The following is a 21,849-nucleotide window of genomic DNA, read 5'->3' on the forward strand; positions in this document are numbered from 1 at the left end:
CTTCCTTCAAATTTATAAGGTTATATCATTCATTTTGTGCAATAGTAACATTCTTCTTTGTATGCGAAAAAATAAAAATTAAAGATTAAGTTTCGCTTGTATGTCGACTATGCTCTGCAGAGATTTTAGTTTCATTTGTTAAATTTTTATTCCACACAAACTGGACAGGTTTGTTCGTTGAACAAACGTACAACGAAAGCGGTACATGCTATGGGAGTATAGCGCAACCATCTCGAATCTAGTCCATTCTTTTTTTCACGGTCGCGCGACTCGAAGGCCGTCAGAACGTAACAAGCCGAATTCGCGACCCGTGACAGAAGCTAGTGGAAAAAAACCGTGTTGCTTATCCGTCCTTGATACGAGGCTGCCCAATTCTCAGAATGATGTCACCGCGTTCAAGAATGGAGCATCTAAAAAAGAACAATCAGGATTACTGGCTTAAATTGAATTCCCTCCGCGTCATACAATTGTGAGATTCTGCTGATTCTAATTATTACCTATGCATCGATTGAACTGTATTATATCGTTCCTGGTATTCGTCAATTGCGTTAATCTATTCAGTGATCAACACTTCGTTAACCATTGTATCGGTTTTCCCGATCTGATCGCGGGAAATTCAACCATTAGGAAAGAACTGATGACGAATTTAATAGTGCAATTTAGTTCTCATTAAAATTCGGAATTCTGTTTAAACGCTTACTCTTCTCCGACTAAGGAAATTGCGTTAATATACACATGGTATACAGAAAATGTATTTTAAAATTATTTTATCGTTTTGTATCTAAATATGGAAGAAACACATTGTACATTCTTGTTCACGAAGATGGAGGAAACGGAAAAAGTTTGATAATCGCGTTTCAACTGGACGCCGTTGAGTTATCGAGTCGGTTCGATGTTCTCCACGGAATCGGATTAAACGCGTCACGCGCAGAAGCCCGTGAAGGGAAACGAGCAGCTGGACTGATTTTAATTCCGCCACTGGCTCATTGCCCGCTTCGATTTTCGCGTGTTGTCGTTCTCTTCGTTCAAACTATGGCCATAGAAGTCTAGACCTCGTGACTATCTTCTAAATTTAATATTGGTCTGTCAATAATCTTCTTTGTTGCATCTTCAAGCTATCGAAGTTTACTTCTTGAAACAGTTCATCCAATCATACAAATGATTTCATACGAATGGAAAATAATGAATTTCTTTATTCTCGAGATCGTTTGGATTTTTGATATCAGATGCGAAAAGTGCCTACTTTCAACTCTTTTCAGGCAAATAAATAACGACAAATATGTTACATGCGATGACATTTTTAAACGTAAAGTTTATACACTGCATTGCTCTTGTAGAAAATTATATTGGAATCGGCAAGCGTGTAAATATTAGATTAATGCCTTCTGCACGAAACAAATATACATTATACAAGCGCGATTCCAAGAATGTGGAAATTAAACGCTACGCCATTTTCCAGTGGTTGCAGAACGCGTGCACCTTGAAGTCTTGGCGTACTGTTTAATTCAATGGGAAAGGATGTCTGAGATCTCCCACAAAGAAGATAATTTCATTGGGTCACGGTCTTCTTCATGGCTTTTCGCATTGTATACATAAAAATTCGTCGTGCAAGGTTCAAGGATGAGGTTCGTCTCGCTCAGGCCACTTCCGACGCATAATTTCGTTATTGTCGGGATAAGAGAGACGGGGCGACATAAACGAACGTCGATGTGTAGCTCCAGCCTCGTTTGACCCTGCACGGTTGAACTCTCGTCGCGTGACACGTTGTAAATCACCGGGGCCCGACGTAGTAGCGATACGTGCCTGACCAGTTTGATGGCTGCGGCTCATTGACGCGGTTCCTCGGTGCCCCGCCATTCACAGGATTCGTGGGTGCGTTGCATATTCGACTGCATCTGCTCGCATCGGCTGCCATTCGGGCTCCCTCGATGGTATTCCCCGTGAAATTTCCTCAAATATCATTGCAGAATATTTTCGAAACTCTAAGAAAATTTGTTTCATTTTATTCTAATTCTATGAAGATTTGAGTTTTGAACATCATGATTAGTTGTGTTACAGATTAGGTAGCTTTCTTGGAAATGCAGTAGAAATTCAGTTTTGGTAATTTTCTAATTTTTATTTTACATGGCCGTTAAAATGGAGTATTTTTTGCGTGTTTACAGAGTTAAAAAGAGAAGCAAGTTATTTGATTTAAATTCATGATGTTTTGTGGAAAATCAAGGGTATAATTGGTATTACAATGATATCAATATCTTTGGGATATTCAAGAAATTGAAGATACGTATTTAATCTGAAAACCAAGTAAAAAGACAGTCTTATCGTTTTTACCAGATGTACATTTATCACACTTTTGTAATCTTCGAATAAAATTTGTACAGCTTTCGTGAGAAAAAGCATCGAATAGAAAATCACGGTTTTTAATAATCTTTCTTTAATTGAAAGAAGGATACGTCGATAAAGAGACGGGATCATGAGAGCGAGACGACGCGACGGCATCTGAACTGGTCTGCTTTAATGATATCGTGGCGGCGTAGGTAAGCGCGCACAACGCGACATATACACACACTCGTACACACATGTACACACCGCGTCTATAATGTATTCTGACCACGTGGCTTATCAACCGTTCGACCGAATGAACTTATCGAGGAACTAGCTCGCCTCTCGGTGTGCGTACCCGTGGCCGCTCTCGGTACCGCGAATAATCCCGACCGGCCGTGAAATATGGCGTTAATTCCGATCTCGGCTACTGATTTAGACGGCACCGATTTGCACCGCTAATTCGTTCCACGGTGTGCATTAACCTTACACGATGGTTAGAGAGTCACGCGTTTAACCTTTAGCGATCCTCTTCTGTCCGCGTTGTCCATTTTTATTCTCATCTTATAGCATTTTGGATTTCCCTCAATCCTGTATCTGAGGATTAAGTTATTAAATATCTAAAGATTTCGACGACAGGTCGAAGGATTTGTAAGAAAATCTGTTCGATTCTGATCGTTATGAGCCTTAGAAAAAGAAAGCGAGATTACTTGAGAGTGTCACGAATTAAGTTCTTCTCAGTGACTGCGTATGTAACTTCAGAGAGCATAGAATAATTCTTAATAACTTTATTGTACGCTTACAACAACTGAAGTATAATACTCTAAATAACCAGGGTTCAACGTTTGACCATTTAGCTTCGTGTTTCGGTAATGACCCGGTAAGAGAGTATGTTGCCGAGGTGGCGCGACAACGAGCTGCTGAATCGCGCGCGACTCTTCTTTTTAACTCATCGTCAGAACCATTACCTACCGTGGTCCGCCTACTAGAGTAGCGACTTCTACTCTCGACGCTCAGCCTCGATACTCCCGCTGGCCGACCGAGATCGTGGATAACAGTTATTAGGGGCTTTTTATAATGCGCGCGTACCCCGCTCTCTTTCTCTTTCTCTTGGTACCACGCCGGTTTTGCTCCTCGTTGCTCTCGCAGTTCGCGGCAACCACCTACCAGAAGGCCGGCTAACCATCGAGAGCCCTTCACGAGAGAGTAAGAACGAGAAACGAGGAACGAAAGGAGATGGAAGCAAGACGGGCAAGAGAACGAGAAGAAAAAAAGAAGCTCCTGTAACGTTTACCCGTGCAACCGCGGTAAACGTATGCGTAGGACACTCCCAGCCACTTAATTATATATAATTATCGGCATTTTAATAACTAATCATTTTCCCTGGCTTCTTCTTCTTCCTCCGCAATTCTGTGGAGAAAGGAGCAGCTTCCGATGACGAACTCCGCTACCGTATCTCCGGCTCCTTTTGCTCCTCCTCCCTCGGCAAGCGTATACGCATCGTAATCATGCCGGTGTCTTTACTCGAACAAACGAACCGAGATCCTATCGATAAAAGGGAATCGATGGCAGCCAGTATAAGGATAGATGAATTTGTGGATCAGACGTAATTACCGAGTCATCTAATCGTGAATGTAACTAGTGTTGACAAACGAGAGTTATCGTGGGCTGTTGAAGATAGGTTACCAGATGTTTAATGAAACAGCGATAAAATGAGAGAAACAGGCTAAAGTGATGGTAAGTTTTGAAGAATAAAAGGGATATCAGAGAGAGAGAGAGAGAGAGAGAGAGAGAGAGAGAGAGAGAGAGAGAGAGAGAGAGAGAGATGTTTAGATAAGATAAATAGGTTAGAGATTTAACAGAAAAAAGGAGTCTATATGTTGTAAAAAGCACCTGCTGTATGCCAGTGGTATGAGTCTGTCTGAGTAAGGCACGCAACGTTAGCGAAATCAGATAAGCAAATTATTAATAGCCAGACACGAAGTGGCTTATAACGAGCGACTAGAATGGGAAGAAGGTTTCGAAAACATCGTAGCTTGTTGATCGCTTCCTCCTCTTCTCATCAGCGTCATTAACCCTGTGGAAGTCGCGGTTGATCTGACAGATAGAGCAAAATCTTGTTATAAATGTTTTTAATTTGTCCTGAACTGTGCATCAGTAAATACGCTGCACATTGATAATCATCGTTCATTTACTTTACTCGCAAGGGAATATTTGTATTTTATTTAATAATCATAAATTGCCTTCGCATTAATAAAATTGAACATTTTTATCGCGCGTATATAATTTACTATATCTTTTAGATACACCACAAACCAGTATTAAAATTTTTAGGGCTGCGACCTCCACAAAGCTAAAGACAACCCCTAAATCGTTTCGCGAATCCTATTTCCTATCCCTCGTCGAATCTTCCGATTGCGTGCCAACGGTGATCGATTGTCGAAGGAAGAGGCAGGAAGAAAGCAGGGAAAAATCGCAAATTCTGCGTGCGCGACTTGGCCTATCGGTCGCCAGGGTACGCAAGGAGATTCGCAGGGGTGCGCTCCGGCCGAGCGCCGCTCGTAAATATCCCCCGGAACGTAATTAAAAGCTATCGATTTGTCGTAAGCCGCGTAATTGCACGAGTTACTACGCGCTTCGAATAATCGCCGCTCCCGACTGGGAAACTTCGTAGGGCCGCGCCGACGGAGATAACGGAATATTTACATATTATCGCGAAGCCTGCACGATCCACCTACGCCAGCCGCATGATGAACCCGTCAGCCTCCGCGTCCAAAAAGGGTTTGTGTTCGTGTCATGGATTTCGAATCCGCTTCCGTCTTCAGTAGTCAAAGAAATTGATAGTTCCATTGGAATTTGCTTGGAAATACTGAATTTCATTGACTAAATCTTAGAATGATACAAGCTTCCGCTTTCTTAGTATTTAAAAGATATTTTGACGTGTTTATGTGATATTCAGGTAATGGCGATTTCTTTCTGGGATTTCCTGTGACTAAAGTTCCCCTCGAGTCTAGTCTATTGGCCGTGTCGCGGGTCGTAAAACAGCAAGATCCCTCTTCGTGATTAAAAGACCGTCGACGCTGTCGTTCGTTATGTAGACTGTTCCATGATTCTTCCATTTCCTGTGACACTTTCTATGTTTCAGTTTCGACGAGTTGAGTGTTTCAAAGAATACGTAAATAGAATAGTACGACGTTAACCGGCTGCGTTTTTCTTCATTAACTGGCTGCTGCTGATTCTTGGAACTAACATACTTAAAGTAAACCTCTTGCGCAATAATTTGCCAATAATATTAATGATAATGGCAAATTACAAATTAGAGCTTGTAGATTTCTCTTTTATAATTTCAAAGTGAATAGGATAATCGCATTCTCTTCTTATGTTTTAATTATTTGAATTTCATTAATAATATTAATTCTGATGTGCAAGGCGGTCTTGATGTTACATATGCAAAATAATCAAATGTTTCGAGTATCCATATATACTGTATACACTTAGCAAAAAATGAGTATACCATGATTTACCTAAAAATGCGTGTCTCCGTTGCCAACTAGCGAAACTGCTACATAAACTAAAAATCGTAATGGATTGCGAGACATTCGGTTCGAGTGAAAAAATGCAACCAGCACGAGCGTGCCGTGAGTCGAGAACACGCGAAACGCGATACGAGTAAAATGAGTGTAGGGGTGGGTTGACGAAGGTCATATAGATTTCAGGACACCCGACACCTTCGAATCAGCTGGGGGTGGAGCCGGATCGCTCGGCTTGTTTCTCGACTTTCACGAGCACTAGGAACACGTGTCCGTCGCAATGCTTAATTTCACCGGCCGGTGAATATTAATCTCGATCTTCCTGTCGCACAAAGTCAATCGACGCCTTGTGCAGGACCAGTCTCGTTCCCTCAAAAAAGCAAAGGCCGCCATTTGCTGAGCTTGTGGTTCTGGCTCGCGTGGTTCCATACTTTTCTATGCTTAGCCTGCAACGATGAAATACGAAAACGGCAACTGATCGCATCCGCCCATGAGGATCAACTGTTTTCTACCTTTTTCTCCTCCAAACGAGTACATCGGTGTGGCGAGTAGCGTCGCGTGATACCGGTCAATCATCACCGTGGAGGGCTAGTCGTTGAAAAACTACATGGATGCCAGCTTCCTGACTTTATATATGCAACAATATACGTGTTTTTATATACACCGTATTGAAAACGAACGCTTTAATTCCCTTAGCCTTTCCTACATTTGAATCAGTCATTTTATCTTTTTTCTTTTTGTCTTTTTTGTCGTATTTCCTCTGTTATTCGCGAGAAACTAAGGCTAATTGTCAAAATATTAGTAACCACATTTGCCTAGAAACAGCGAACAAAGTGCTCGTTCATCTGCGATATTTTTCTCTCTTGCTTCTCGGTCCTGTCGTTGTAGTTAGATAGCATTTACATTCATTCATCGTACACGTGTATATTTACTGAGAAATATTCTTATGCATGTGGCCTCACGAATGAGAAATTTAATCGCGGCTATTCGTAAAGCTTTCGTTCTCGGTAAAATCTCATTTGTGTTTTAATATCCTTGTAATTTCTGTCGGTCAGATTCGCGGCCACTTCCGAAGATGTCAGGCGTCCCAATTTTCAGGCGAGTCACGTTGAATTATCGCGAACGCATCGTCGGCGAATTAATTTTCTCGCTCGATTGTGCAAGCGAATTTGCTTATGGGAGATGGTTGGAGCGAAATTTTCATGGAAAGGAGGCGGTAGGAAAGTTTAAGGGGTGCGACACTCCACTCGAGTGGCGAAGTGGCCGAGCTTTATGAAGCACATACAGTAATGGTTACCTCTCTTAGAAGTTGGGAGAAGGGGGCGATCCAAAACGCTCTGTGTGTGTAGTTCCGCGAGCATTTTGCAGATCCATGGATTCGTGAACGCCCGTAAGTGGACTGCCTTCTGGTAAGGCAACGGTGAAGCTAACTCGAGTGAAGTTAAGGAGGGGCTTGGATGGCTCTTCCCACGGGAATAGGAAATCCAATCCACCCCGTGGTTCCGTCTTCCCTTTCCTTAAACCCTGGAATGCATAAATCACTCCTCTTGCCCTCTGTCGCGACTGCTCCTTGCTAACGTTTCGCTTCCTGCCGATGCTACATAGTTTCACTACAGCCTCCTTCGAATTACCCTACTCTGACCAAAATGCGAATATTTGCTGGCTACTGATGATAACAATTCAATTACGTCTTGATCCATCAACACGTTTATCGCTAATCGAATAAATAGTTCTCGCAAATAAATCTATTTCCATCCTCATAGTATAATAATATGTATGTGGATTATTGTAAAAGATTTTTTGACGCAAGCAACGAATACGTTAACCTACATGTCAGTTTACAGCTATATGCTTACGGCTATATGCTTTGGACCATTTTCCAATATCATTTCTTGTTCAGCATTATGCTAAAATTTGCTTACGACACCCTAAATCTGTTTGTTCGAAACGAGAAAGAGATTAGGATATAGAAATTTAACGACCGTAGTTTAGACTCCTCTATCTTTAAATAAATCGTTACTTCATTATCAAATGATCTAACATGCAAGATAACGAGTCTATTATACATTCTTCTTGCACCGGTTTCCATAACAAATGACAAAATAGACATTAGAGAAAACTAACACGCGACACGTAGATAGCCGAGCAGAGAGACGATTTGCGTACGCGTGCAACGTACACACGTATGGGTGACAGAGGGGTTGAGGGCGGTTGGTAAATGTAAGCAGTAAGCCATTTTCCAGACGATGAGGCGCGAAGCCCTGTTCAGCCTCTTAGCACGGGTAATCCCTGCTTTACCAACCGAACCAGCCGGGGAAAGAAGCCACCCGCAGGTGCGAGCCCGGGGCTTCTTCCCCCGTGGCGTAGTCCATATTTAATGTCGTTCGTCCTCGTTACATTCCAACCATCGACAAGCTCGACCGGAACTCGTTTCTTTGCTTCGTAATCGCGCGGCAACCGGCATATATTACGTCGTCGACCGATTTTTTATGCGTGCTACGGTGTCCATCGCGGTTTAATGTCTTAAATTTAGACGATACACATACGACCGACAATTATTCGATCGTCGTTAATTACCCTTCTTAGTAAAGGATAAGCGAGCAGCATCAATTAAAATTAGCGTCACGATAAATACAGCACGAGGCCGAGGCAGAAAGGCACCGCTACGGATTATAAGCCGCGCGTGCGTAATCAAATTAATATAGCCAATTATGGTTTAGCGTTAGTCTTAATTATTTACATTTCTCCTGGTTGTTCGATTGTTACTCTAGTTCTTCCTGGATCATCAATGACGCGACAAAAATATTCTAATAAACAATGTTTATGTTAGGACATCCCGGCGATCGCTCAACACAGATCAACTTTCACGCATTGTGCGACCTCGAGGACTATTCCTTGACTGCGGCCAGGCACAGACCGAGTCCGTCCGTGACACGAATCCACGCTTGGTTTCCTGTTTCCAAGTCAAGTTCAGTTGTTCCCGCAATGATTCCCGATCGGTTGAGTTCGTATTGGAGTAATCGGGGAGGCGGAGTCCGTAGACCAAAGGGGGTGAACGTCGCGCTTCCACTTGGTTCTCGTTGTTCGTCGCCGCTCGCGATCGTCATTTGTCCGTGGGAAGTTGATCGATGGCGATCTGAAATGGCGCCGCCTTTTTTACGTCCGACCGGATGTCGTGATTACCTCGCGTCAAATTGGAATTTCGTTCGATCGTTGGTACCATTTTATTAAAGACTAATCATCGATCAGAGGCAAAGTTACGAGTTGAGCTAAGGGACAAATGGCAACATACAATTTTCTCTAGAGCAACGTAGGTGATTCGACTTCGGTATAGTTACACGGTTCGCCTCGTTCGTCGAACAGCGGTGCATTCCACTCGCGTCTCGGGCGTAATTAACAGCGTGACGCAGGTGGAGACAAACGCGCGACCTCGTTAGCAATATCGTCGCTGCACGAGGAGCTGTACAAAGGAAACAGCGGAAGAAGTTTTGCCGCCCAATTGCCCACGACGCGCGCGATAAGAACTCAATTACCGTTTTATCCAATTGCGCGCGCTTCTTCCTGGCGCCGTCCTTTTCCCTCGCGCGAGCGCAATTTTTTCCCCCGCGTACCTACGATGGGAACGGAAAACGCATTCCTTTTCTTTGCCTCGCTCGTGGCTCGAGTTCCTCGCTTTTTGTTCGACGATATTTTTTCCTTCTCGACCAACGGGTTTAACGTCTTCATACGCCATTGGGGAAGACCGGCGTTTCACAAGTTGGTCGACGGTGTGTCAGTTGTAATCCTGACGTCGAATCCGTTTCCCGCTCCCCGGGCGAATCAGTTGGAAATGTTAATTAAAAGTTCGGGACTGGTTCGTTTGAAAATGTAAATTACGCTCTAGTTATTTATTATTTGACCGGTCACTAATTTATGCGCTGCAGCTGTGTAATTCAAGTCCAATTACTTTGGGATCGGGAAATTTTGCGGTAATGAATATTTATCGAGCGGAACCTTCGAATAACCTGCACGCTTACTGACCAATGAAATAAATCAAAATACCTTGCGCATCGCCTCCCGGTTAGGTCGAGGGGAACGAGGTGCCAGAAAACTGCGGTGCCGTTTAAACAATGCCCGTGTAACGCGACCGGTTGCCCGGGCTACATCGTTTAACGTTGGCGACCTAACAATACCATATCTTATTCAATCTGGCCGAGCGGCTAACGTTGCCAACGTTTCTAAGAGGCATTGTTCGGCATCAACAGTTAGCCTTGATTCAAGCAGATGTTGCTCGACCATCGAGTGCGTTGCCACGTAATTAGCGGCGCGTAATCTGGCCGCGTGGCAACGGCAACGACGCCATTACGGCTCCGACGGCCGCGAACAATGAGAGATACAATACCAACGAGAGACGATTGTAAACGGTCGGAGAGACTACTCGCATATCGAATCAATGTTCCTCGTGAAACCGAGCAACGAACGCGCCGCAACAATGCCTGTCCTCGCCACGCCCTCGCGTTCACGTTTTTCGTCTTCTTGTTAGATGAAACGCGTCAGATGCGTACACAGACCGCCACCTGCTTCCCTAGGAATGGAACAGCTGAAGAATAGTCTCTATGCGTTCGTCGCGGTAATCTTACCGAGAATAGAGGCTCCTTTTAAGCGGAAACCTAACGACAACTTTGTGGAACACTGACGATACTTTCTTTTTTCTTCAAACGACTTTTGATGGCTACGTGTGATGTCACCTGACACGGAGACACCCTCTGCCCGTGTGACCCCACCGTTTGAAGCGTCGTGGGAGAATATCGATGTAACTCATAAATTAGGGAAGCAGTTGGTAAAGAGACTGACTTATATATCTTCCACTAGACAGTTGTTCGATTAAATATGCACACGGTTAAAATATTTATAATAAAATTCTCAAAATATGCTAATGCTAACCATCCATCAATTTTTTGCTTGAATTCGATATTTGATTCAGAAGCGTAGCTCGCGAAACGCATTAAGCCGACATTACAGCCGAAAAGATGCGAGCATATGCAAGCTTTCAGAGTTCGATATTGACGCCCCTTCGCGAAAAGGCAATTTTTCGTAGAGGATACACGACTATCGCGTTAACGTTGTTCCCGCGGGATGCTCTTGTCGAAGGGGTGCGCCACTATTCGCGCGCGTTTTACCCGTCCTCCGGTGGTGTACGACCACGGGGGGTTGAAAGCATCACGCTCCACTATTTCGCGGACAAACAGATTTTAATGAGTAAAACGGTGCGGCCGAATTGCATCATGGCGTTCCCGCGAATTTTACGGGCGTCAAACCTTTCGGTTCCACCCCCGGTAACCCCCTCTCGGTCCTCTATGCCAGTCGACGTTACACCCCGCCATAGTCATCCATAGTTTATATCGCACGAACACGCGGCCCCCGCGTAATGGCCGTCCGTAAAATATTTATCGCGGAAATTAGTCGCACGATGATGTATGTCGCCGACTGTACGCACACAGTCGAACGTGATCGCGCTAGCAAGCACGCGCGCGCTCGCGGCCAACCGTCGACACGCGTGCAAGTTGGCGCAGGTAGATGGAAGCGTGTTTGCGCGAAATCGCTGCGACCGCACGCGCTGGGGGAAACTGCCACCCCTGTTTCACCTACCCCACAGGCTAGCGAACGTACTCCGTGTCGTATCGGCGAAATATCGATCCTCCGTTTCGATCGATCTTTTCATTCTAGAACGGCACACGCCGCGTCATTAGCGACCGAACGAATTATAAAAGTTAAAACGATGCGACTAATTACCCAGCAGATTTTTATGTTTTTCTGTTACTAACCCATGTTTTTTCTGTTCTGTTTCAGGTAAGTGTTGGAATCTCGATTCTACGGGATTGGTGCTCGACTATCGTAAGTTCTAGGATTAAGCCACTCCTTAAAACGACCATTTTGCGAAAGAGTTTATGAAGAGATTTCTCTTTGGTAGAAACGAGACGATATCGCGAAGTTTAAAATTTTCTATATAGTTGTACATATTGTTTTAGGCGACTGATTTTATCAGAATTGCGAAAAATCGAACAATCGTTTCATCGCGAGTCGGTTCGTTTCCATTGCGTCTAAGGGCGGGTTTTATATAACTACCGAATACGTTTAACGTTGACTTCGGTCAACCAATTGTAGCTAAGAAGGACGCGTAAGAACGCATACAGGTGAAGCTTGACGTTAAGAAACGAGAAACACGAGACTGCCGTTACGGGATATGAGTGACGAGGACGTAAAGGAGCTCGAGTGGCTGTATAATGAAATCGCGGGTCACGCAACCGGAACATTAGATCGAATCCGCAGTCATTTCCCTGGGATGGATGATTCATCGACGAGAAGTAATCGGAAGACTAGCAGGCGTTGATCGTCCTATTAATTCGGTTACAAGACCGTCGATGAATGAACGATTCGACCAGAAACCGTTTTATCGGATCGATCGACGAGTCTGTTTGCCATGGAAGCGTGAAGCGGAATCCGGTCTCCTAAAGTTTTCCACGATGTCTGTGCTCATTCGTAACAAGCAGTTAGACGTAATGACGTGTGTTTACGCTTCTGAAAAGTTTCCTTCGATCCTGGTTGTTTCGTAGCCGGGGACGAAGCTTGTTATTAGGAGGTGCAGCGAGAATAGAGTCGTGATGTGACCGGGGTAATGTCAAGTTGGTCGAACGTCGCAAATGACGACGGAAAACACGGTATTAATTAGCGATTGGACGTTGTTTACCAGTCACGACCACGGGAACCGTATTGTGGGCTGCGCTTCTTGCTCTAGTCGACTTTTGCTATTACATGCCATTTAGCTAACGGTTCGGCGTGCACCATTATTTTTACAGCACTCGGTTAAACCGCGCAGAGAAACTGTACCTCGTCCTTTTCGTTTCCCTTGTCGCGAGACCGATCCGACCTTCTTTCATCTTCATTCTTTCGATCGTATCGATCGTTATAAGTCAGTCTTGCGAGCAAACAGAGAACATTAACTCGAATGTCGTCGTTAACTTCGATCTTTCGCCACGAATTTTCATCTTCGAATCAACGACAGTGCAGTTGCTACGATCGAATTTGCCAGCTGTCGTTTCAGAGAATAATTAGTCTAACGAATTTCGTCAAATTCGGACGGTTTTCGGGGACGGTTTTTTACTCGAATTATCGTGTCGACGTGGTTTTCGTTCATAACAGAGGCTGGGATGAAATTCGTGTCGTCGAATTTCCGCTAATCCCGGGCTCGCGGACCCGCGAAACGAAATTAAATCGTGCGTCGGCCGCGTTAATTAATACGCATTGCCGGTGTGTCGATTCGCGTGCGCGATAGGTAATACGCGGCTCGATTCCACAATATGTAGTAGTTTCTAATTAACGGTAGACATTGCGATCGATCCAATAAAAGTAGGCAAATAAATCGCTGATACCCTGTCAGTACGGTCGACGCGATAAATCAGTACTTTCGGGCAATTATACGGGTTCGTTGCGCTATGCCCGGTACGAAAAACAAATTTTGAGCAACAAGCATCGATTTTGATCTCGAATTTATTTAACGCCGATTAAGCTGTATCGGGATATATTCGCCATTTATAATGCTCGGCTATCGCGTTATAAATAACTGGTCTGTTTATGCGTTCGTGCGGGCTTTGAACATTAATCTTCGCGTCATTAATGTCCGATTAAAAAAACGAACGAGGGACCAAAAAAATATCAATAAAAAAAGAAGTACATGGCGAACGGGATCGTTTGAATGCGCTTTTACACAAACATCGTGAACCAGACAGAGAGAAAGAGAGAGGGAAGCTCGATTTGAATAAGAAGCAAAGACGCGGTCGCGAAATCCGCAGGGGACATCAACTTTTCCCAACCTTCTGACGTTCAGCATGCTTATGGATGCAGCATTAACATCGAGAAGTGACAGAAGTTAAGCTCTCCGTGTCATTTCGATGTCTCTTTAGCCCGTCCCTCTCCACTTTCGCTTCCATTCCACTTTCTTCCAGCGAATAACTATCCCAAGAACCTCAGGATCAGGGACAGATCCGTCGAGCTCGATGCATTTTAAAATTGCACGCGATTACATTGCGCGCGACCTTCCGTCATCGCCAATAATGCATAAAGCCGAATGAATTAATCAAGACTTTGCGTCGAGAACGAGAATAGATCCTTTTGAAAGAAGCATGATTAGAATTTCGGGATCTTGCGCGTTCTAAAATTTCACTGCTACGTCGTGGATCAAGTAAGTCGGATCGCTATGATATCAATAGAATTTCTACGAGTCGTTATTCTACACCTTTCACTTTGAACCCTTATCTACCTTGATCCTTCGTTTTATCGATCGTTGATAACGAACCGTCTGCTTTAAAGCACCTCCTACACAACTGTAATTCGCATACCTAGTGCTTCTTACCACGTTGCACGAGCTTTTGATGGATATTCATGCCACAGTTTACCTGAATTATTTGTAGCAATTCTAAGGAAACCTCCGTTTCCTCCCCGAAACAACTATTTCTTGAACGAAACTGAAGAAAGGGAGATGCACAAGATGTTGCTACGAGTCCTCGTAGGTGAGTCAAGGTGCAAAAGTTTAGCTCGCGAAGGAAGAGGGGCTTCGGTCGTCGAGGCGCAATGACGTAGGGCGTCGGAGGCGTTGGTGGCGCTGAGCTCCCACCAGCGTATCGATTCCTCGATGCCAGGCAAGGAAACCAAACCCCACACCCCCTCCCTTCGACTTCCTCTGCCTTCAACCACCCCCAGGCGGCCGTGTCGGCTAACTCAGCCTTCTCTTTCCCTCTTTCCGCCCACCTAGTCGGCCCAACCACTCACCCATCTGCCTCTCTCCTCTGCCACCCCCGTCTTCCGCCCACCGACAACCCCGTCGAACAGCCCTTCCTTCCACCGTCGTTTCTCTTCCGAGCGACGGCCAACTTTCTAGATATGAATTAACAGAGTTACGGAGCTTCTGCGGCGGCCGAGCTTCGAGTTATGCGGCTTACCAACTTGAGAACGTCACTGTGGCACTCGGTTGCTGCGTTGTAGTTCATGCGTTCACTATTCGCGTCCCCTTTATTTCCGGCGATACATCGATACGATTCGTTGATCTTCGAAATTGCAACTCCCCGTATCGAATATTTCGATCGCGTACACCTTTTGATTTACAACCATTCACCGGCACACAGTGCTAAAGCGATGTCAGGCGTTTTTTTGTACGCCTGACACGCGTAGGACTAATAGGGTAATTAAGTCGGACAGCGTGGGAGTGGTAACTCGTCACGAATGCTGATTATCGTCGATGCGTAATCTGTCACGAGATCTGTATTCGATGGAATCCCGTTGTTAGCTTATACACTCTGCTCCCTGTCTCCCTCTTCGTTTATATCTGTTTCCATTGTTTTATCGCGAAACGATCGCGTTTAAATCGCGCCTCGGCGCAAACGTTGCCCACGAATTCCATCGTATTTCTTGTCGCCCACGCGAACCGTGCGCAATTTCGTCATCGACGCTGGTCGTGTCTTTTCCACATTGTCCTATTGTCGATTATTAAATTTCTCTTATGATCGTGAATCGAGCGCACGCCCGTGATTTCACCGACACGACTGTGTCGGCCACGAAATTAATGCGTCCTTCAAACCCTTTCTCCCCGGGCCTCGTTTGACCCTTGCACGGTCATAGGAGCATCCGGCTGATAATGCCATTCCGCGGCACTGGGTTAGTGCAAGCACGCGGGTGCAATGTTGGAAGAGGAGGGGTCGGAGAGAGAGAAAGCATAGAGAAACGTGAGGAGACGACGAGCGGGGGTAGGGGCCGTCGGTAGTCAACGGAGGAAGGGGCGGTCGTAAGGGATGCGCGGGTAGCGGCGGAGAGGGAAGGGTTTGGGGTATTAAATCATAGAGCCGGAGCGCCTGCCGCCGGTTTACTGCCGGATAAAACGCAGTGACTGTTATGTTATGGACCACCTGTATGCCTCGACCCTGAACTCTCTCTGCCTGTCTCTCTCTCTCTCTCTTTCCGTCGCTTTACCGGCTGCTCCCGAGCCGACTGAAATCTATATACGTCCGAAAACAGCCCTCTCGCGTCCGCGTGTACCCGCGATATTGCTCTAGATTTGATTTTCGTAAATTTTCTGCCACCTCGGTCTCGTTCATCCTCCAACGACACACTGGAATCGTCCTTAGACTTTCCAAACATTCCAGACATTTCGCCGATGCAGATAGAAATCGTTGATCGAGGGAAGGTTACGCGTGTTACATCGAGCTTGAACCTAAAACCGTGCAGTCGGGAAACAGAATCCACCCGATGGCCGATAAAAATTTGTCCGAGCGCGGCGCGCCAGTGAAAAATAGCGCAGAATCACGCGAGCCGCAACGCTAACAGGCGTTCACCTGCTCGCCTCGGCACTAATTAACGCGTCGCTCTCGACAGGTCTGACATGCTAGCCGCTTCAGAAAGGAATTCGCGACGGGAAGCAGCCACTTCGCACCTAGTCCAGACACCAGCTGACAAAAACGGGGCCTCGAGTAACTCGTGGAAAAGAGCAGGAAGCCTGCTCCTTCTCGTAGAAAGAAAAGTCGGGACCACGCTCCGGCTGTGTTTCTTCGTTCCTATTCCTATTCTACCCCTTGCACGTCCTTGGGGTTGAGTTTTTTGTTTCTCCGCGGAGATCGGTATCCGCGATTATATTATAAATATACATGTAACTTTCCAGAGAGGGAGCGTCCCTTCTTGTCGAGAAGACGGACACAGCACACGAGCACCGTCCTCACGTGTGCGAGATACCTGCCGACGCAATCGTACACCATGCGCATTCGGTGCACAGTCACGTGTATTGTATATGGCCGGTACCATATCTGCCTTCATATGAACCCAACGCGCAACCTTCGTCTTATCTCCTTCTCCTTCGTCCTTCCTTGGCTTGCATTCTGCACCACTACGCTCTATCATCTCTGTCTCTCTCGTCGTTCCTCTTGCTGCCGAGTTCCTCGGCCCACAACTCGCGGTATTAAATACAATAAAGACATTCAATGGGAATTAATCGGATATCTACGTATCTACCGTCCACTCTGGGCTGCATTGTTGCGCTGGTCCCGTGACGGCGCGCGCTCGACCGCCTCTCTTTTCTCTTCTCGTTCCCGCTCGTTTTTCTTTCGTTCACCGGCGCAACTCCTCCTACTCTCCTACTCGTTCTTCGTATTTCACTTTTTTGCCGGTCGAGCCGCCGGGTCGAATGGAGATATTCCGCGGCGGAATAATATCGAGGCACGTTTTTAGAGAGCGCACCCAACGCTTCGATGCACCCGCTTGTCGGCCCTCTACACACCACGCTACCGTTCGAGAGCCTGTGTAGTATGTTCAGTCGATCGACAAACACGAGCACGACGCGGCTCACGACCACGACGAAGCCACCCTCGTTCGCATTCTCGCGTGAGCGACGTATGTAAGTACCTGCGTACATACGTGCACGAGGTGGATACTTAACGAACCCGTCCCGTGTGCCGCGAGCATGCGGCTTTTCGAGCGGCGGCTTCGTTTTTCTGACCGGAGGGAAAGAAGCGACGCAGACCGTACCGGCTCGATACGCAACGTCGACGGGGAGATTTTAATCTCGATCGGAGAATTAATTTGGTGCCTTGTAGGGAATTGCGCTCGAGGAATCGTAACTGTCTTTAATTCGATTATCGGCTGCTCTCTATCTTTCCGTGGTCGCATTTTGCATTGGGATACCTTAATGTTTTAATTATGTCGGTAACGAGCTTTTATGCGCATTATTTTTAATTCTGTTCGATTAGATCATAGAAACTTGTCGCTACTGCTAGGAGACTACGAGGCGACTTATTACGCGGTGGTGACACTCGCTAATCTAATTTCGGAGTTGGTCTGTCCTCTCTATCGATAATATATAGGACGTCATTTTCTTCTTTTTTTTTTTTTGGTAGTTCGTATATCGCGAATTATCCATCAGCTAACTTCACAATCGCTTTCGGAAATCTTGGTTTCGAGGAACCTCGATAAACACACGAGCAGTTGCCATGAAAGTTTTCCATGCTGCAGGGTTCTTCCACGTTGGAACTTTTCCTTCGCGTATCAGGACACATCGTCCGCCTGCAACTCTCCGGGAACATAGTCGCGCAAGTTCGTCAAAACTGTCAGACTGTTCGCTCGCGGAGTTACACCGCGCATTAAACTTTGAGCCCTGTTCCAATTCTTGCCACCTGTTTATAGTTAGCCTCCCCTCGAGCGTATCGATTGTTCATTACTGTCGCAACTTTGCGGTGAAACTTCGCCCGGAGCCAATCGACGTTACATTGTAACGTTATACCAGGACGGTGTGTTGTGCTGCGAAGAAAGCCAACTGCGTCTAATGATGGCTATATAGGGAAACTCCGTAGAAAACACGATGAATGATAAATGCGAGTCGAGTCGATCAATGAACACAGAATAAAACACGACCGAGAGAGATTCATTATTAAATCCTAGGAAAAATATAGGGTCGTACGCGACATCGTGTACACTCAGGTGTCGTTCGCCGACTATCTACAGAAAATGAAAATTCATCTGCATGTCGATACTGGTAGCAAGCACTCTGATAATTGCGAGATTGCCTCGAACGTAGACGTTGTCTTATCGAGGACGAACCTTCTTTCTTCGTACCATTGCCTCCAAGACACCCCTCCCTTGCTGTTACAATTATTATTCATCTTATCTCAGTCGATTTGCATTATATTTAAATTTAAATACACAGCCAGGCGGTTACCTCCGCCTTTTCCACCCCACCTGTCGCCTCTTGGTCCCTCCTCCTCGCGTTCTTGTCTCGCTCGGAGCCGACGGGGGCCAGCTTGCCACCCGCTGCCTCGTAACTCCCGGCCTGTAATTGCAGGCCACGCGAAAACAATGCTGAAGTCGATACGATCACGTGACCAACTCGAAATAATTCCTGCTTGTTTTCGACCAGCCGAATCGCGTGGTACCCCGTGAGAGTTCCGTCGGCTCGGCCTCCAGATTCGTCGTCCTCTTTGTTGCAGGCTACGAAGGGTGGAGCGAGAGCGATGGTTAATTAAACGAGGGCCTCGAGCAGTCAACTCGTGTCTGCATATAATTTCTGCTTCGTGATTCTTCTTTCCCCTTTTTTCTCCCGTCCGTGTCGTGCGAGGGAAACTGCTCCGTAATTTCGTCAGGCCATAAATAGAAACGGAAACACGGCTTCTTTATATTCTTTTCTTCTTGTTCTTTCACTCGAAAAACGTTATTTTTCAATTACCTCGAGATATCATCGATTTTCAAAAATATCCCTGTCGAAGATTTTCACGAAGAATTTTCTTAGTTCCGTTTTTAATCAACGTCCGATAATGTTCGCGTCGATTCGTATCGTCATAAACATATCACGTATTGACTATCGTTGCCGACCTTGCCCAACTGAAACGTTAGCGGCGAAACGGCGTCATAAATAATATCTTAAGTATAGCGTCACGGTGCGGCGTTGACCCTCTGCAGAAAACAAGACCGACCTACGGGAAGTCCGTGCGCCTAAAATAACGAGCGGTAAAAAAATTCGTACATCGTTCTTGATATTGTGATCGTAATTCTTGGCAGCAGAGTATCTCAAATGTCGAAGAGTCGGGAGCTTCAGCTTCTCTCCCTGTGTACACATGCCGTTTCTTTCATTTTTATACTTAACCTGATTCGTAGGAAACGTTAGTGGGAGAAAAGAATCGAAGCTTTACTCTTATCCAAGAGGCAGAAAAAGAACGGTGTCGCTTCTTTTTGCTATTTAGGAGATACGAGAAGAAATAAGGTGATAGAGAAGGGCGTCGGCGATAAAGGTGACGTAGGGCGTCGCGACGTCCGTCAAAACGCGCCGGTTGGTCTTTCAAGAGAGCATTCTGGCTCCTTTTCTATCATTTTCTTTTTTTCACTCTTGTTCTCGTACTTGGCCTTCTCTCTTTCCAGCCGCTATGCTCTATGGATCTCGTCGAAGAGAGAATCTTCCACCCCCTCCGTGTTTCCCTCGACCACTTTCCTTTCGTGTCTCTCGGCTGAAACGAGCGAAATGCTTCTCTCAGGATCAAGGAAGAGCGCAGACTCCAAACGGCACCGGCGACCCCCGTGAATGGCGACCCTCACAAACCAATCGTATTCCCGTTTCCATCCCTCTTCGCTGCCGGAGGAGACTCCAACGGGAGTTTCCCTCCGCGCAACCCTGTCGACGTCGTTACTGTTACCCGACCTGCCCCTCTTCGTCTTCCCCTTGCCACGTCTCCACCCTTCGAAACGCTAGCTAGCTCGACGATGATCCGACGTTTTCCAGCTTAAGAATGGTGTTTTCGCGTTTTAAACGCGATCTAGGTTTTTAAAGCGACTCGAAGAAAAATCTTCGACTCTAGTCAAGGATTTGTCTGGAAATATAAAATAAATAGATACGTTATTGTTGCGTTAAATCATCGAGGATATCGTAAAAATGAAATTAATTCGTAATTAACGTTTACAGTTAGATTCCATGTCGCGTAGCCCCCCTATGTCTGCGATTCATCGACTTCAGTGGCATATTCAGGAGTCTGAATGTACGATCGTTCGGGCATCTACGTGAGAAGGGATGGTTGCGCTTAACGCGACCGTTTATCGTCCGTTATGTAATGGAAACGTTGCCGCGTTAGCCGAACATATTATTCGAATCTTGATCGACACGACGGGGCACGGTGACCGGCTACGATTTGCAATTATTGTCGGCACCGTTATCGACGCGCACCTGTCGTGTTGCTTCGCTGATAGCCAACGCGACACTTAACGCACTGTGTCAGTCACGTGACGGACTTGTGCATGCGTGTCCAAGAGACATCCGTCTATCGAGACCATGTAATTCCTAAGGAATTTTTCTTTTTGTTCCACCATACGTATCTTCTGATGTCCCAAATGTCGCGAGGCGTAATAATAGAAACTGCTGGATCTAACTGTTTCGCGGTAATATCTTCATATAACTTTCCATCCATTCCATTGTTCTATAAAATTTATTAACCAGAAATAGCTGATCATAGAGTAGTTAAGATACTTTATGGTGTATTTTTAGCGGTATTCATCTGGAAAAATCAGTCTATACGATTTTCTGCCTCGAAAGAAAAGGAACACGCCGGCGAGCTATTCACGTTTCTTCATGTTCGGACGTAAAGTACACCGATGCGTTCGTATAGGTATTCGAGCGCGGAGAACGGGCGCAAGCGGTGTATCGGGGACGATATCGGAACGGGGCTTCCGGGCAAAGAAACATAAAGAAAGCGGGGGACGCGCCTCCGGGACAAAACAGCTGACGCCATGGCTGCCGCCAACCTCGTTCCTCCACCTCCGCCACAACCTCCCCCTGCTCCGTTTCCTACCCGCCTTTTCCTTCTTCTCTCTCCTCTTGTTTCTTTTTTCTCCGCTGCGCTTTCCTTCTTTTCCGCCGTCGTGCCGCCCGAGGGATTTAAAAACAATTCGGTAAATTGCATCCCGGTCCGGAGAGAAACGGAGAAATCGGGCTGAAAGAAGACTGGTTGGGTAGAGGTTGGTAGAATGGGGAACAGGATGTGGGAGGGTGGCGAGGGAGTTGCAGTCAGTATCGTCGTTGCACCGGCGTGATATCACCCCGGATCCTTTCTGCCACGAAAGTAATTAATGCCGGCAAAGATACGCGGGCTGAGCTAAATTCTTTCCACCCCCGCTTAACAACGTTCACGAAAGAACGGCTATCGTTAAAAATCCCGCGGCACTTTTTAGATCGGGGAAAACGGACGTGGAGGGATCCTTGTGAGTTCCGGCGCGCCACGATCAGGACCGAAGATAGCGACACGGAACATTGATAAAGTGTCCATACTATTTGTACTGGCGGCCTGTCGGAAATAAATAGCCTTCGAGGTTTTCTTCGCCCGCGCTACCCGGCGAAAAACTTGCTCCTCGTTGGTGGTAGTTAAAAATCGTCGAATTCCAACTGGTAAAATAATCCGGCAACCATTACGGAGCACGATCTATTTTCTATCCCGGTGACAACCCGAGACAC

The 21,849-nt window shown here is 46.1% G+C and overlaps 1 protein-coding gene and 1 long non-coding RNA gene across 7 annotated transcripts in view; one reads left to right on the top strand and one right to left on the bottom strand.

Moving 5' to 3' along the window:
* LOC126922340 (homeobox protein homothorax) overlaps window positions 1-21,849 on the top strand; it is a 500,699-nt gene that overhangs the window by 239,226 nt on the left and 239,624 nt on the right. The window lies entirely within an intron of this gene.
* On the bottom strand, window positions 124-1,006 carry LOC126922350 (uncharacterized). Its single transcript, XR_007712709.1, has 2 exons — window positions 498-1,006; window positions 124-410 (listed from the first exon to the last, which is right to left on the bottom strand). It is a non-coding gene; the product is annotated as an uncharacterized LOC126922350 (long non-coding RNA).

Source organism: Bombus affinis, chromosome 11 (genome assembly GCF_024516045.1).
Source record: "Bombus affinis isolate iyBomAffi1 chromosome 11, iyBomAffi1.2, whole genome shotgun sequence".
NCBI lineage: Eukaryota > Metazoa > Arthropoda > Insecta > Hymenoptera > Apidae > Bombus > Bombus affinis.